At 41.9% G+C, this 16,884-nt stretch overlaps 1 protein-coding gene across 1 annotated transcript in view; it reads right to left on the reverse strand.

The window, feature by feature from the left end:
• The window catches only part of MOB3B (MOB kinase activator 3B), a 234,881-nt gene that overhangs the window by 1,567 nt on the left and 216,430 nt on the right, over positions 1–16,884 (reverse strand). The gene's annotated exons all lie outside the window — the stretch shown is intronic.

The raw sequence follows: 16,884 nt of genomic DNA on the forward strand, positions 1-16,884 counted from the left end.
CTACAAAGTATCTCCTAAAAAACTAATCAGATACCAAAATTCAATCCAAATGCCCTGCAAATTCTGGTTCATGGGCTATCTTAACTGTAATTCTTTAGGGGAAAGTTTTTTGAAACATCCTTTTGGGGGGGTTTAAGACCTATATTCTTTATAGAATATAAAATATTTGTTTTGCTAAAAACATTTTATCAGTGAAACCCATCTTTTACCTCACATCATACAGATTGAGAAAATTATCTAACAGTCAGAAGAGGACTTAGGCCTGGATATTATCCATACATTTTTTCATATAATAACTCATATAATAAGCAATAAAGGCAAGAAATCAAATGGACAATACCACCAATATTGCTCTTCATATTGAAGGATCACCTAACATCCCCTCCCTCAATTGTAATTATTATTGATGGAGTCTCTCAGCTCTAGACAATATTCATAATTGAAATGACACAAGCATCAGGAGAAAAAGCGCACGAGTTTAAAAAGACTTGAATGTTTTTTCAGTATAATGAAGGCTCACAAATGAAGTCCAGCCAGTGTGGCATTGACTGGGCATACCTGAGGTATTAAAGAGTAAACTCAGCAGGAGTCTAATTGCTTAAGAGGGTGAGAGGAAGCAGAGAGGACTTATCCTAAAGGAAAAGATGGTCAGGATCATAGCCTCGGTCAACCAAAGGGAGGTGGTCCTGTGTATAGTACTGTTTTTCTTTTAGGCCCTCCAGCCCATTCTTCCGTGGGTGCTGGGAAGTGGAGAAGAGATGTGAGTAAAGAGCTAGCAGGCTTCTGGAGCCCTTTACTTTGGCATCTCCCTAACAGGGTGCAACATAGAAAAGGGGAGGTACTTGGAGCAAGCATGCCCCTGGTTGCCCTGAACCACTGCACAGCTTTGGCTGATGGAGCTCAGCCATGATGAAACTTAGCAGAAGACAGAAATTCCAGGGTTGGGGAGGAGGTGGCAGCCAGTGGAATTACCAGTTGCTCTCTCTGCAGAGAGAGAACAACTTATATTCCTAGAATAGCTATGCTTATTTTCAGATGTGACAAACACTCTCTACGTGTAATGGAACTGGTAGAGTGAATTGGTAGATTTTTTTTTTTTTAAACATTCGATTTTATGAAACTAAGTTTGTTTAAAAATTGATTCTAATTTTCCTTTGTCCCATGACCAGTACTCTTTCTAGAGTATATCACTAGTGTTATGGGTTGAACTGTGTCTCCCCACCCCCAAGTTCATATGTTGAAGTCCTAACCCTCCAGTACCTCAGAACGTGACCCTGTTTGAGACGGGGTCACTGCAGATGTAATTAGTTAAGATGAAGTCATACTATAGTAGGGTGGGCCCCTACTACAACATGACTGCTATTCTTATAAAAAGGGGAAAGTTGAACATAGACAGACAGACAGACACACACACACACACACACAGGGAGAATGCCATGTGAAGATGAAGGCAGAGATGGGGATGATGCAGCAAAAATCAAGGAACACTGAAGACTGCCAAGAAACTACCAAAAGCTAGAAGAGAGGCACAGGACAGATTCCCCCTTACAGCCCTCAGAAGGAACCAACCCTACTAACACATTGGTCTCAGATGTCTAGACTCCAGAACTGTGAGTCAGCAAATTTCTGTTGTTTAAGCCACTCAGTTTGTGGTACTTCATTATGGCAGCCCTAGCAAACAAACACTAGATAAACTCTTTGGGTTCTTGGGAAGAGATTATGGAGACTAAAATTGAATGTGTCCTCACTGGATATCATCATTTTAGTCTGTAGTTATCATTTCCATGAATGTAAATATTCTATTACTCAATAGAGTAAAAACTTATCTTTAAAAAAAGTGTATATTTACTTTCTATATATTAAACTATATTTTATGTCTTTGAAGAATGCCCTAAGAAGGATCCATTGCTAATACCAAGGATGTCATTAGATATACTTTCTAATCTATGATTTTTATTTCTTGTTTCTTGACCATGTCTGGATTATAAGCCCCTTCCATTTCGGTGTCTTCTCCAACAAGAGCACTGGGCCAGGAGTAAGAAGGAATATATTTGGGTCGTAGCTCCATCACTTACTACCTATGTGATCATGAGCAAATCATCTCTCTAACCCTGAATTTCCTCATCTGGAAAATAAGTAAATTAGATATCATACCAAGTAGATATTCGAGGCATTTACTGGGTTGAATTTATTTCCTGAATTTATTTACTTCATAAAGAATTTATTTACTTTCTATACAGAAAAATTTTTTTCTTGCCTAAAAGGATTTGCGCTGGTGAGATTTTCATATACACAGCTTTTTAAGAGGCATAACACACCAGTACCCTACTAGGAAAGTAAATATAAGTAGAAAAAGTGATGCAGTAGAAGACACACAGACATTAAGAAATGAGACCATGTTGTAAAATGACCCCAAACGTATTTTAAAGACTGTCAGTTGAGTCACCCTAATCTTCGAGAGAATCCATTAAACGCAGATAGTTCCACAAAGCGTACATTAGTTGTTGCAATCCATGAACATAAGCCTCAAACCTTGCTTAAAATATTAAGTTGAATATTACTTTCCTTAAATCTAAATAGTAAGTTTACACACGACATAAAATAAAATAAATGATTGGTTTTATCATTGTAATTTTGTAAAACCAAGAACAATGAACTCCGCTTCATCGGAATGGTTATGGAACTGAGGTTCTCTTTAACAGACTCTCTCAAACTAAACAGAAGCTACCATTTCATTCAGGATTGCTAATTTTCAAAGAACTAGAATCTTTCAATAAAATATAAGAAAGTTCTTTTGAACAGAATGTAATCTCTTTTCTCTCTTTGTGGGACTGTCAAGAATTTATAGCGCCCTCTGGGTTAAGTGAGAACCTTGATTATCAATGTGTACTTCTGTGTATCATTTTGAGTATCTGAGCTTTTTTCCCCCAGGTCCAGATTCTTTTTATTTACATTATTATTTTTTTATTAAGGTAAAGCTTTTTTTAGCTTCTAGATAAATAGAAATATTGAAGTAAGGGTATTTTACTAACATGGTGACTCATGTAGTAAAAGAGAAATATCTGTTGATATTAAAACGTTGGGTTTAAAACCAGATCTTTCATTCACAACTTAATAGAAGAGGCAAGGGAAGACTGCATGGAATCTGGCCAGGCTGAAGTTGTTTAATTAGGTTGCTATTTAAAAACTACCACTTAACCTAAGTCTTAAGGAGGTTGCTAATTAACAGCTATCCAAAGATTCAGGATAACACGGTGGATGCATTAGGACAGAGGGACAAGAACATTGAGGCTGCTAAGTAGAGAGTGGAAAAACTGATTTACAGTGGGGTCTGGAAGTTTAACACTTCAAAGCTGAACACAGTGCTGTGTAATAACGAGGTCCAAAGGGCCTGGCTTCAGATTGCTAAATTAGATTAGAAGGGAAGAACATTGGCATTGGGATGTAAATTAAGTAAAATGAGAGACCACGATGTGTTGTCTGGGGCCAGTGAAGCTCCCTAGGATGTGTAAGACTTGGAAATGAGAGGAACTGTGGGAAAGTGGTACCTTGGTCTTCCGTGAATGAGGCTGGTGTAGAGAATCACAAAAGATGATGGTGGTGGGTAGGGTGGTAGAGAGTGGTATTGTTAAATGGCATAAACCTGGGAGGATAGGTGGTTTTTGAGAGCACAAAAGTCAAGATATTGAAGAGCAAGAATGCCAACCACACCTCAAGGCACTGATATACACTGGGGTACATGAGATATAGGAGAAGGGGTTCTAGAAGGCTGCAGGGAAGAGCCAGATCTCGGTGAGAAGTTGTACTCATACTGAATCTAGATGTTGTATTTATAATTTAACATTATAATATAAGCATTCTGACACACTTAATTTTAATATCTGTATAACATCCAAGTCAGTGAATAGTTATTACTTTTTTGGGTCATTTACCTTATTGTTGGTTAGGTTGTTTCCAATTTTCCTTATTACACACAGTAAAGTAATGAGCATATTTATGGCTAAAATTTTTTCAGCATTTATAATGATTTCATTTAGATAGTTTCCTAAATGAGGAATTTCTACCTTAAAGCATATGAACATTTCCAGGTGCTTGATACTCACTCTTCCACACTCATCTTGGATTTTCCCAGCCCCAGCCGTGGAACCAACCGTCATCTCTAAGAATTCCTGGTTCCTTTCAGGGGACAATAGTATCCACGTGCCAAGATCTGGACACTAGATGTGTTCATTGAATCAGAACACCACTGTGGTCAGGTCCTCTCAGTGGACAGAAACAGGAATACAGTGTATGTACAAGTGTATATGTGTATGTAATATACGCATATACATACATACATATATTTACATCTATATTTATTTCTATATCTATCTATAACAAAAACATGGGTTCAAACAGTTACCTTTAATTTCAGACCAACACCTGTTTACATATTTATAACCCCCTTCTTTGATGGTGAGAAACCTGGCTTCCATTATACTTAATGGAGTATATTTACTTGTTTGATTAACTTCCCCCTCCTCCCCGTGGTATAGAATCAACCTTCCATTGGTGCTACCTCCCTCCCGCTGCCTAGATGCCCTTCACAACCCACTCAGGCTCTGACACCCTCTGCCAAGCTGCTCTCCCAGATAGATGACCTCCTCACCCCACTGGCCTCTGCCACCTCATGGTAGGCAGCCTTCCTACACAGATGCCCACCTCATTTCACTTGGGCTCCAATACACCATGCCAGGCTACCCCTCTCCCACCCCACCCCTGCATGGATTCCCTCCTGATCCTGATTCGGTTCCAATATTCCATACCGAGCATCCCTCCTCCTACTCAGATGCCCTTCTCATCCTGCTTGAGCTCTGACACCCCATTCTGGGTCACATGGCTCCCTCCACCCCACCCTGGCACATATCCTACTGTGAGTGACCCTACCTAAGGCTTTGGGGTAGGAATTTTCAGGAAGATGAACGGGGAAGTGACAATGTAGCTACTTTCAAATTTAGTTGACTCAGAAACATTCAGAACTTCTGAACACTGTTGTCTTTTTCTTTCTTCTCAATGGTCACCCTTGCCCCAAATCCTGCTCTAATTCCTTTCTTATATAAGATAGGAATCTTATATCTTTCTTATCTTATAAGATATAATCTTATATCTTCTCGTTCAACTTGAAATGACGATCCATGTTCACATCTTCTAAAGGGAAATTTACACAGTAAAAAGATTAAAGACACCAGAATAGGGTTTCCCTGGTGGCGCAGTGGTTGAGAACCCACCTGCCAATGCAGGGAACACGGGTTCGAGCCCTTGTCCAGGAAGATCCCACATGCCGCGGAGCAACTAAGCTCATGTGCTACAACTACTGAGCCTGTGCTCTAGAGCCCACGAGCCACAACTACTGAAGCCCGTGAGCCACAACTACTGAAGCCCGTGAGCCACAACTATGGAAGCCGTGTGCCTAGAGCCTGTGCTCCGCAACAAGAGAAACCACCACAATGAGAAGCCCGCACACCACAATGAAGACCCAACACAGCCAAAAATAAATAAATAAATAAATAAATAAAGACACCAGAATGAATGAAAACTTGGAGGCCTCTAAACATACACTGAAGTTAAATGATTTGCCCTCCACAAAAGTGAGAATGTGAAGTTCACCTTCAAATGAAACGGGAATTTGAGCAGTGACCAAGCCTGACTCAATGAACAAGTTACCGTGAAATTTACACTTACTTTATGTGAACTTTAGCGCATCTTATCCCAGAAAGGATTTTAGGAAGTTTATAAGAGGTACATAAAATAATGGCATAACATAAAAATAATAAAATATGGGGTGGGGGAGATAGAAAAGCAAGTTCAGGGAGTCAGTTAAGCAGGAATCAGCTTTAAAAGGCAACTGTAAAGTCCCATGACCATGTTCAAGGTTGGCATAGAATTGGGTCTATCCTTCATAGAAAGAGATAATACAAAAAAGAGAATCTTGTCAATTATACGACCCACGGTGTTGAGAGAAATAAGAAACTATTTCTCAGAGGGTGGACCCCTATTTTTGGTGTTGGAATCAGACAGGCTCATTTTCTGTGTGATCTGGCCCCTGCTTACCTCTCCGGCTGTGCCTGTGCCACCCACCACCTCCCTCCAGGGGCCCCAGGCACCCTAGTGTTCCTTCAGTGCTTCAAAGAACCTGTTCCTGCCCGAGGGTCTTTCTCCATCTGGCCCTTTTGCTTGGAGGGCTCTTTTCCTTCTATTTGCTTGGCTGGCTCCAGATAAGCCTTTGTCGGTTGATTTGTTTGAAAATATTTTCTCCCTTTCTGAGGGTTGTCTTTTTGTCTTGTTTTGTTTCATTTGCTGTGCAAAAGCTTTTAAGTTTCATTAGGTCCCATTTGCTTATTTTTGATTTTATTTCCATTACTCAAGGAGGTGGGTCAAAAAAGATCTTGCTGTGATTTATGTCAAAGAGTGTTCTTCCTATATTTTCCTCTAAGAGTTTTGTAGTGTCTGGTCTTACATTAAGTTCTTTAATCCATTTTGAGTTTATTTTTGTGTATGGTGTTAGGGAGTGTTCTAATATCATTCTTTTACATGTAGCTGTCCAGTTTTCCCAGCACCACTTATTGAAGAGACTGTCTTTTCTCCATTGTATATCCTTGCCTCCTTTATCAAAGATAAGGTGACCATATGTACGTGGGTTTATTTCTGGGGTTTCTATCCTGTTCCATTGATCTAATTTCTGTTTTTGTGCCAGTAACATACTGTCTTGATTACTGTAGCTTTGTAGTATAGTCTGAAGTCAGGGAACCTGATTCCTCCAGCTCCGTTTTTCTTTCTCAAGATTGTTTTGGCTATTCGGGGTCTTTTGTGTCTCCATACAAATTTTAAGATTTTTTGTTCTAGTTCTGTAAAAAATGCCATTGGTAATTTGATCAAGATTGCATTGAATCTGTAGATTGCTTTGGGTAGTATAGTGATTTTGACAATATTGATTCTTCCAATCCAAGAACATGGTATATCTCTCCATCTGTTTGTGTCACCTTTGATTTCTTTCATCAGTGTCTTATAGTTTTCTGAGTACAGGCCTTTTACCTCCATAAGTAGGTTTATTCCTAGGTATTTTATTCTTTTGGTTGCAGTGGTGAATGGTATTGTTTCCTTAATTTCTCTTTCTGATCTTTCATTGTTAGTGTATAGGAATGCAAGAGATTTCTGTGCATTAATTTTGTATCCTGCAACTTTACCAAATTCACTGATTAGCTCTAGTTTTATGGTAGCATATTTAGGATTCTCTATGTATAGTATCATGTTATCTCAAACAGTGACAGTTTTTCTTCTTCTTTTCCAATTTGTATTCCGTTTATTTCTTTTTCTTCTCTGCTGCCATGGCTAGGACTTCCAGAACTATGTTGAAAAATAGTAGTGAGAGTGGACATCCTTGTCTCGTTCCTGATCTTAGAGGAAATGCTTTCAGTTTTTCACCACTGAGAATGATGTTTGCTGTGGGTTTGTCGTATATGGCCTTTATTATGTTGAGGTAGGTTCCCTCTATGCCCATTGTCTGGAGAGTTTTTATCATAAATGGGTGTTGAATTTTGTCAAAAGCTTTTTCTGCATCTATTGAGATGATCATATGGTTTTTATTCTTCAATTTGTTAACATGGTATATCACATTGATTGATTGGCATATATTGAAGGATCCTTGCATCCCTGGGATAAATCCCACTTGATCATGGTGTATGATCCTTTTAACGTGTTGTTGGATTCTGTTTGCTAGTATTTTGCTGAGGATTTTTGCAACTATATTCACCAGTGATATTGTTCTGTAACTTTCTTTTTTTGTAGCATCTTTGCCTGGTTTGGGTATCAGGGTGATGGTGGCCTTGTAGAATGAGCTTGGGAGTGTTCTTTCCTCTGCAATTTTTTGGAATAGTTTGAAAAGGATGGGTGTTAGCTCTTCTCTAAATGTTTGATAGAATTCACCTGTGAAGCCATCTGGTCCTAGGCTTTTGTTTGTTGGAAGATTTTTAATCACAGTTTCAATTTCATTCCTTGTGACTGGTCTGTTCATATTTTCTATTTTTACCTGGTTCAGTCTCAGAAGATTACACCTTTCTAAGAATTTGTCCATTTCTTCCAGGTTGTCCATTCTATTGGTATAGAATTGCTTGTAGTAGTCTCTCATGATGCTTTGTATTTCTGCGGTGTCCATCGTAACTTCTCATTTTTCATTTCTAATTTTATTGATTTGAGTCCTCTCCCTCTTTTTCTTGATGAATCTGGCTAAAGGTTTACCAATTATGTTTATCTTCTCAAAGAACCAGCTTTTAGTTTTATTGATCTTTGCTATTGCTTTCTTTGTTTCTATTTCATTTATTTCTGCTCTGATCTTTATGATTTCTTTCCTTCTACTAACTTTGGGTTTTTGTTGTTGTTGTTGTTTTTCTTCTTTCTCTAGTTTCTTTAGATTTAAGGTTAGGTTGTTTATTTGAGATTTTTCTTTTTCTTGAGTAGGATTGTATTGCTATAAACTTCCCTGTTAGAACTGCTTTTGCTACATCCCATAGGTTTTGGGTCGTCATGCTTTCATTGTCATTTGTTTCTATGCTTTTTCTTTTTTACTTCTTCTTTGATTTCTTCAGTGATCTCTTGGTTATTTAGTAGTGCACTGTTTAGCCTCCTTGTATTTGTGTTTTTTACATTTTTTTTCCTGTAATTGATTTCCAGTCTCACAGCATTGGGGTCAGAAAAGATGCTTGATACAATTTCAATTTTCTTAAATTTACCGAGGTTTGATTTGTGACCCAAGATGTGATCTATCTTGGAGAATGTTCCATGTGCACTTGAGAAGAAAGTGTAATCTGCTGTTTTCAGATGGAATGTCCTATAAATATCAATTAAATCTATCTGGTCTCTTGTGTCATTTAAAGCTTGTGTTTCCTTATTAATTTTCTGTCTGGATGATCTGCCCATTGGTGTAAGTGAGGTGTTAAAGTCCCACACTATTGCTGTGTTACTGTTGATTTCCTCTTTTATAGCTGTTAGCATTTGCCTTATGTATTGAGGTGCTCCTATGTTGGGTTCATATATATTTATAATTGTTATATTTTCTTCTTGGATTGATTCCTTGATCATTATGTAGTGTCCTTCCTCGTCTCTTGTAATAGTCTTTATTTTAAACTCTATTTTATCTGCTATGAGTATTGCTACTCCAACTTTCTTTTGATTTCCATTTGCATGGAATATTTTTTTCCACCTCCTCACTTTCAGTCTGTATGTGTCCCTAGGTCTGAAGTGGGTCTCTTGTAGACAGCAAATATATGGGTCTTGTTTTTGTATCCATTCAGTGAGCCTGTGTCTTTTGGTTGGAGCATTTAATCCATTCACATTTAAGGTAATTATCAATATGTATGTTCCTATTACCATTTTCTTAATTGCTTTGGGTTTTTGTAGGTCCTTTTCTTCTCTTGTGTTTCCCACTTAGAGAAGTTCCTTTAGCATTTGTTGTAGAGCTGGTTTGGTGGTGCTGAATTCTCTTAGCTTTTGCTTATCTGTAAAGCTTTTTATTCTTCCATCGAATCTGAATGAGATCCTTGCCAGGTAGAGTAATCTTGGTTGTAGGTTCTTCCCTTTCATCACTTTAAATATATCGTGCCACTCCCTTCTGGCTTGTAGACTTTCTGCTGAGAAATCAGCTGTTAACCTTATGGGAATTCCTCCTTATGTTATTTGTCATTTTTCCCCTGTTGCTTTTAATAATTTTTCTTTGTCTTTAATTTTTGTCATTTTGATTACTCTGTGTCTTGGCGTGTTTCTCCTCGGGTTTATCCTGTTTGAGACTTTCTGTGCTTCCTGGACTTGGGTGGCTATTTCCTTTCTCACGTTAGGAATGTTTTTGACTATAATCTCTTCAAATATTTTCTCAGGTCCTTTCTCTCTCTCTTTTCCTTCTGGGACCCCTATAATGCAAATGTTGGTGCATTTAATGTTGTCCCAGAGGTCTCTTAGGCTGTCTTCATTTCTTTTCATTCTTTTTTCTTTATTCTGTTCCATGGCAGTGAATTCCACCATTCTGTCTTCCAGGTCACTTATCCGTTCTTCTGCCTCAGTTATTCTGCTATTGATTCCTTCTAGTGTATTTTTCATTTCAGTTATTGTGTTGTTCATCGCTCTTTGTTTGTTCTGTAATTCCTCTAGCTCTTTGTTAAACATTTCTTGCATCTTTTCAATCTTTGCCTCCATTCTTCTTCCGAGGTCCTGGATCATCTTCATTATCATTATTCTGAATTCTTTTTCTGGAAAGTTGCCTATCTCCACTTCATTTAGTTTTTTTTCTGGGGTTTTATATTGTCCCTTCATCTGGTACATTGTCCTCTGCCTTTTCATTTTGTCTATCTTTCTGTGAATGTGGTTTTCATTCCACAGACTGCAGGATTGTAGTTCTTCTTGCTTCTGCTGTCTGCCCTCTGGTGGATGAGGCTATCTAAGAGGCTTGTGCATGCTTCCTGATGGGAGGGACCGGTGGTGGGTAGAGCTGGGTGTTGCTCTGGTGGGCAGAGCTCAGTAAAACTTTAATCCACTTGTCTGCTGGTGAGTGGGGCTGAGTTCCCTCCCTGTTGGTTGTTTGGCCTGAGGCGACTCAGCACTGGAGGCTACAGGCTCTTTGGTGGGGCTAATGGTGGACTCCAGGAGGGCTCATGCCAAGGAGTACTTCCCAGAACTTCTGCTGCCAGTGTCCTTGTCCCCATGGCGAGCCACAGCCACCCCCTGCCTCTGCAGGAGACCCTCCAACACTAGCTGGTAGGTCTGGTTCAGTCTCCTATGGGGTCACTGCTCCTTCCCCCTGGGTCCTGATGTGCACACTACTTTGTGTGTGCCCTCCAAGAGTGGAGTCTCTGTTTCCCCCAGTCCTGTCAAAGTCCTGCAGTCAAATCCCACTAGGCTTCAAAGTCTGATTCTCTGGGGATTCCTCCTCCCGTTGCTGGACCCCAGTTTGGGAAGTCTGACGTGGGGCTCAGAGCCTTCACTCCAGTGGGTGGACTTCTGTGGTATAATTGTTCTCCAGTTTGTGAGTCACCCACCCAGCAGTTATGGGATTTGATTTTATTGTGATTGCGCCCCTCCTACTGTCTCATTGTGGCTTCACTGTACGGAAGGACAACCTTCTCCTTTGTGGCTTCTCCTTTGTCTTTGGATGTGGGGTAGGGTATCTTTTTTGGTGAGTTCCAGTGTCTTCCTGTCATGATTGTTCAGCAGTTAGTTGTGATTCTGGTTCTCTCACAAGAGGGAGTGAGCACACATGCTTCTACTCCACCATCTTGAACCAAATCCAGGTTCTCCTGTTCTTATATAGTGCCTTGAGCTTACCCTTGGAGGATTCATCCTGATCATAAGGAGTTATTTGCATGCAAATAATGTTTCCTGATAGTCTCCCCTTGTTAGAATATAAGCTCTGTGAGACTCAGTGTATCTTATTTACTGCTGTATCCCCAGACCCTTGCACGTAGTAGGTGCTAAAATAAATGCTGAAAAAAAACTTCTGTGAGGCTCATTAATGAATTTCATAGGACTGTTTCTTATAACAACCCATTTTATAAGCTGAAGGCCTGAGTGATTTGGAGACTAAGTTGGGGATATTGGCGAAAGTTCATCCTAATAAAAACTCATGGAGAACATGCTACAGGCCCGGTAGGATTGTGCTGTCCTGTCCTTTGTCCAATGGAACAAAGAGAGCCTGGAAATGGACCCTGGTGCATGGCTCTTATAGACCTGCCCACTCTGCTTCCTAGGGTTGTCCTTCCGTACAGTGAGGGCATCAGGCAGGAGAGGTGAGGCAACATAAAACCGCAGGTGTATAGCTTATTGTTTACATGGACAGCATCCTGCACAATAGGTCTGCAGAACCCAAGACATCCTGAGAACATCAACTTTTTAATACATAAGTGAAATTCTTTCCCTTAAGGTCTGATCCTCTATCTGTTACACAAACTCCTCCCGAACTCCTCCCTGACACTTTTGCTCTGCACCGAATTACTGTTTACTTTGTATGCATGTGCCTTTCCACATGATAATAACATTTTAATGGAAGGAGGTCCCATTGTCAGGGCAACCAAGGGGAGCACTTGCTCAGTTCAGGCTCTACTCTTACTTAGATTCCTGCCTGCTCTTGGCTCACCTCACTTGTGCGGTTGCAAGGAGGTCAATATTCTGCAGTCTCCTGTTCTTTTCTTCTGTGTCCTGATGACAAACACTCATGCCTCTGCATTAATTTACTTTATAAACTCCTACTAACATTAATGCATTCCCTTCCTCCAGATGAATACTGCAGAATAGTGTGCCAGCTGCCTCCAGGAAAGCCTGGCCAACACTTACCTTGTCCTGGTTCCATTCCAGGAGCTCAGAATGAGCTTCTAGCTACTCACAAGCTGCCATATCCTTTCTCTGGTACCATGAAAAGGCCAATACCAGGAGAAATATATAGTGGTTAAGAGTCCTGGCATTGAGTCTGGTGATCTGGGTTCACATCTCTGCTCCTTCACTAACTATCAGTTTGACCTTGAGCAAAATATTTCATCTCTTTGAGACTCAGTTTTTTCATCAGTAAAGTGGGGGAAATTATGGCACTCACCTCATGGAGTTGTTATAATCATTGAATGAGATATGGCATGTAAACCACTTGGCACAGTGACTGGCACACAGTAAACAAAGCTTAGTTGTAAAGTCTAATGTCTTATTAGAAGTTTGTAAAGTAAGATGTGCCTTGAGTGAAGTCTCATAAAGAGGCCACGAAAAGGGAATACAAAATACTACATAATATAATACAGTGTAAAACTTCCTTAAAATCTTTATCCAAATTTCTCCCCAACACTCCTTTAGTGTCTCCTAAAATAACTCTCTTCTTTGTCATCCCACAAGCTCCATCCAATCAACCTTCCTCCACTCTTTAGTTTATTTCCCCTTCCATCTTCCCTCCCTCCCCTCAATTCATATCTATCTATTTTTTTTTGTAAGCAGTACCATGCCGTTTCTTATTTAAATCAGTTTATCCCTCTCCACTCTGAGGTTATTTTAAAAATAAACCTTTTTGTCCTAGTTCTTTCATGATTTTTTTTTTCACACTTAAACCTATGGTCTAAAGCATAGATTGGTAAATATTCTGTAAAGATCAAACTGTAAATATGTAGGTGCTTTTACTAAACCTGTACCAGAGGTGCTATTTAGTGCAATAAGGCAAGAAAACAAAATAGAAAATGTAAGGATTGGAAAGGAAGAAACAAAACTGTCATTATTGACAGATGGCATGATGGTTTACTCAGAAAATTTAAGAGTCTACTAAGTATTAGAACTAATATGAAAATTTGGCCCAGGCCTTAAGGGGCTGGCAGTTTCACTCCTGTCTCTTGGAATATTAGCTTTGAAGCCCTGAGCTGCCACGTAAGGGGTACCTTACTGGAGACAACCCATGGTGAGGACCTGAGACTACATGGAGAAGGAGAGGGACCCAGCTGAGCCCAGTCTTCTGGCCGTCCCTGCAAAGCATCAGGCACCTGAGTGACACCATCTTGGCTCCACCCATCAACCCAGCCACCAGCTGAACCTCATCAAGAGACCGCCATCGCGTGGAGCAGAATTGCCCAGCTGAGCCCTGACGGAATCCATGACCCACAAAATCATGAGACAGGATAAGAGAGGTGTTGCTTTTAAATCACTAAGTGTTGGTGTATTTAGTTATTCAGCAATAAATAAAATTGGAACCTTAAATTCAAATAGATCGGGGCTTCCCTGGTGGCGCAGTGGTTGAGAGTCCGCCTGCCAATGCAGGGGACACGGGTTCGTGCCCCTGTCCGGGAAGATCCCACATGCCGCGGAGCGGCTAGGCCCGTGAGCCACAACTACTGAGCCTGCGCGTCTGGAGCCTGTGCTCCGCAACGGGAGAGGCCGCGACAGTGAGAGGCCCGCGCACCACGATGAAGAGTGGCCCCCGCTCGCTGCAACTGGAGAAAGCCCTCGCACAGAAATGAAGACCCAATACAGCCAAAAATAAATTAAAAAAAAAAAAAATTCAAATAGATCACTCTCTGAGCACAACCTTTTATCCTGGCCACGCTCTAATTCAAATGCTCCTGCCCTCCTTGTTCTTCCACCCGATGGGACTCTCTCATTTCCTGCCCTCTCTGCTTCCTCCGTATCTGGCAGCCCTCTACTCTCTCAACTTCTTCAATATCCAGCTTAGATCCTATGAGTTTTATTCTGATTAAGGATTCAGTTCCAGGGATGGAGCAAATAATTGTTCCTCTGGAAACATTTAGAGAGAAACCCAGACCCAGATTCTGGCTAGCACGCAAACTACCCTTTTTTTTAATAAACTTATTTATTTATTTATTTTTGACTGTGTTGGGTCTTCGTTGCTGTACGTGGGCTTTCTCTAGTTGCGGTGAGCGGGGGCTACTCTTTGTTGCGGTGCGCGGGCTTCTCATTGTGGTGGCTTCTCTTGTTGCGGAGCACAGGCTCTAGGTGCACAGGCTTCAGTAGTTGTGGCACGTGGGCTCAGTAGTTGTGGTTCACGGGCTCTAGAGCGCAGGCTCAGTAGTTGTGGTGCACGGGCTTAGTTGCTCCGCGGCATGTGGGATCTTCCCGGACCAGGGCTCGAACCTGTGTCCCCTGCATTGGCAGGCGGATTCTTAACCACTGCGCCACCAGGGAAGCCCCCAAACTACCTTTATTACTGCCTGTCTCCTACCTGAGATCACCTAGGGGTGTGGGTGGAGCGTGAGGAGGCTAGTTCTTGGTCCTCTAGGCAGGGGTGGGCTAGTGGCAGGGAAGGGAGGGTGAGGAAATCTCAGTAATCTTGAGGGCCTCAGGTAAAGGGAGCCATTTCTCACCTCTAGGGGCGGCCACAGCAGTTCTGTCCTTCAGGTCACGTGGAGGCAGTGGTAGCAGGTAGGGCGGGCTGTGTGCTTGTCCCCAGGCTGTCCTGGAAAGCAGGCTCCCTGTACCCCCTCTTACAGACGGTCAGGCCGGCAGGATCACAGGCAGAGTGGCCAGGCATTGAAAGGTTGTGCTACCCAAGCAATCAAGTGCCTCTAGGCATTCAGGTCTCGCCAGGAAAACCTACCACCATCAGCACCAAACAAACTCACAAAAACAGCACGTGGCTATTTAAAACACCTGCGTTACAACCCCAGCGCATCAGCCAGTGGGCCGCTGCAGGTGCAGACGCTTTCACTACGCTAGGGAAACCTGAAGGATGGGCTTTTATTCCGAGAGCTACTCTTTCTCCTCTTTTGGCGTTGAAATGTCCTTTCTTCTATGAAATAAGGGTGAGGAGAGATGGTGAGGAGAGCATCCCTAAATCACTCTGTTGTTGCATTTTAAACTTCCTAGGCCATGAAATCCAGAAAACGGAGGATGAGTGCAAGGGCTGTTGGCCATTCTTTCTAACCTGTGAGAAGCCTGCCTCAGGGCCCCGCTAAAGAGTCTGGTTCCTGCTGGTGGCGGTGGGCTGCCAGGGAAGAGCACTGAGGGGTGGGGGGGAAGGGGCACAGGTCTGGGATTTAGAAAGAGCCGCCTGGCTTCAGTTCGTGAAGAGTGGGAGGGGAGAGGGGATTTGGAGGCAAGGAGAGTGTCTCCTGGCTTTTGTAGAGTTTGGGGCACGAGGAAGGGGAGCCTAAGGACAGGCAGAGGCCGTGCCAGCGGAGGAAGAGGGGCCTCTGTGACTCTGAGGCTAATTTTCTTTTTTTAAAATTAATTGATTAATTAATTAATTAATTTAGGCTGTGCTGCGTGGCATGCGGGATCTTAGTTCCCTGACCAGCGATCAAACCCGCGCCCCCTGCAGAGGGACCACGGATTCTCAACCACTGGACAGCCAGGGAAGTCCCTAATTTTCTAATAAGAGTTTGGTCAAATCTTTCCCCTAAGTTGCTGAATCTTATCTGCTATTTTGTCTTTCCATAATCTCATTGAAATAAATCTCCCCTTCAAGACAATCTAAGAGTGGTAGAGAAAAGGGCACAGTTTGTTTTCCAATTTTTCTGAATAAAAACTTTCCTTTTCTGCTAGCCAGACTACATAGTCTGTTTTGGCAAGCTTTCCATTGGAAATAGCTGCTTTCTCCACTCTGTATTCACGGATCGGCTGTATTTGAACTCTAGTAGTTGTCAGATGTCTCCTTCGTGTCCATAGATCTCCCCCATCTGGCCTTAAGGCAAATCACATCTTAGTAGTTATCAGACACGATTGGTACAAGGATGGATGCTGAAGAATTGCACATAAATGGGGAAAATTATTTCTTCTCTAAGGGCTTCTGAACCCAGGGACGGGAAAAAGCAAAGACAGATGAGGGCACCCAGCCCAAAGCAAAGGAGCTGAGGCTTCCATTCTCCTGCCCCAGTGAAATCTGCAAGATGACAGCATCTGTGAGTCGGTTACTATGTTGACGAAGGGCCCTTGAGAGCGCTTGGCACTAGCAGGGAGGTGCTCGCCTGATGACTTGGGCTCAATTTCCCTATTTTCCAGTCTTGCCTGTTTCTTGGTATGTACTAGTCATCCCTGCAAGACTAAGTCTGATCAGAAAGGAAACTGTTTGGGGGACAATTGGAAGGTGTGAACCCCTCTGAATCAGAGGGGAGATTGTACCCCTGGCTGCTCTTCTGAAGCTAGCAGAGACTGGGTTTCCGAAGCCAGGTTTTCTTCCCCAGGCAGCAGCTGGCTGAGCATCGTCAGCTGCTTGGGCATTAAGCCCACTTGTTTCCTCCCTTTGACCCATCAGTTTGACGATCTTAACTTTCAGGGGCATTTTCATCAGATTCACCCTTTCTGTTCTGTGCAGGAGGCATTCATCTCACCTGTGTAACTTCCTCATCGCTGCTTCCCCAGATTACTTTGGGCTTTTCAGGGGCGACT

Source organism: Eubalaena glacialis, chromosome 9 (genome assembly GCF_028564815.1).
Source record: "Eubalaena glacialis isolate mEubGla1 chromosome 9, mEubGla1.1.hap2.+ XY, whole genome shotgun sequence".
Taxonomy (NCBI): domain Eukaryota; kingdom Metazoa; phylum Chordata; class Mammalia; order Artiodactyla; family Balaenidae; genus Eubalaena; species Eubalaena glacialis.